Genomic DNA, 1,623 nt, shown 5'->3' with positions numbered 1-1,623 from the left:
TTAGGAATACCGCCTAGTTTTTTTGTCTTTTCTTCACATTCAACAAACTCAATTAATTTGGAGATACAAGCTTTTTATATGCACTATCTGCCAGTTCAAGCAGTTCATTGCAGTCTCCAAGTCATAGCATTTCTCTTGCTTGTGGCCTTTAGATTTGATCTCACTCCCTAAAATAAATAAACAACTCCCCCAAACAGGAGCGGGTTTGCCTTCGGCTGAAACGACGAATTAACAAAACAGAGACTATTTGCTCCAGAAAAGTCATGTAAATGAGACATGTCATGTATGCATCACCCAATTGTTTGGCGGAGATGAAAATATTTTCATACCATTGTCGTCACACCCTGACACCCAGCCCATGCTGATCACAAACACTGATTTGATTTTATTATTTTTACAATGCAAAAATACCCATAAATCTAGTGTTCTAAGTGTTATTTTACATTTCACGTGAGGCTAAAGAAGTCCAGTTAAGTGCTGCACTTCTATCAGGGGTCAACAAGATCACAGGGAGTCTTAGGGAAATGATGCATGTTGTGATGTTAACACCCCGCCATTAGCACATGCTGGAATGATAATGGCTCAGAGAGAAAAGAAAAGGTACTCCTCCTTCATCCTCTGTCCTCACGGACTGCATTCCCTTCTTAAGCCACTTGTGTTTTCTCTCTTCAGCTCGTCTCCCAGATTAAGCTCTCAGATATAAATTGAAGAACAGAAAACACTTTTTAGCCAAAGGTCCGTGTGTTACTGGAAGGTCAGCGCAAGCTGTGGGAAGATGATGACGGATGTCAATTTGCAGATATTTATTTAGTCTGTACACATCAGATCAGGAAAAACTCCCCAAATAAAGATAGTAAAAACCCTTTTATAGGGGAAAAAGGGAAGAAACCTTCAGGAGAGCGACAGAGGAAATGTACCGATCAACAAATTGTCCCATTTTGTTTAATTGTAGCTTTGTTGGTATTGTTTGTCTTTGTTACCGCTGTGTTTCTAAAATGTATTTTTTTGTGATCAGTTTTTGGGTCAGATTGTTTTCTTTGTAGGGTCATCTTAGTCTGTTCAGTTCTCTTTAAATACATACAAAGCAGTAACACCCTCTCTACAGAGCCAGTCTGTGTAGGCTCATCTCATCAAAATAAAACAATTTAGTCAACAATTTAGAGGCCTGTCAGGTTGAGATAGTCACCTGCCATACTACACTAATACAGCAGCACATACATAATACATATATATATATATATATATATATATATATATATATATATATATATATATATATATATATATATATATATATGCATGCTTGTGCCCTTTATGATCTCATGATATGCACATTCAAGCCAGGGCAAGTAGAGGACATCTCTTATGCTGCACCTATGTTGAAGAAGCAAAATCTTTACAAAAATTTACAGTAAGTAAGATACAAACATTTTTACTCTTTTTTTTTTTTGTATGTGCATCCGGGCCACCACACACGATTCCCATCAGGCAAACAATACAGTTTGGTTAACTGTCCTGAATCTGAGCTCCACAGTGAGGACAGACAGCACAGCATGGAGCAGAGATGTAGCTCAGGCAGGGATCAGAGCATCAGACCTAGGTTGTGTTGTTGTTGTTGTTCTA

Source organism: Clinocottus analis, unplaced genomic scaffold, assembly GCF_023055335.1.
Source record: "Clinocottus analis isolate CAN_PGR_092001 unplaced genomic scaffold, fCliAna1.0.p SCAF_11, whole genome shotgun sequence".
NCBI classification, from domain to species: Eukaryota; Metazoa; Chordata; class Actinopteri; order Perciformes; family Cottidae; genus Clinocottus; species Clinocottus analis.
The sequence above is the reverse complement of the archived record's forward strand: the minus strand, read 5'-3'. Positions refer to the sequence as shown.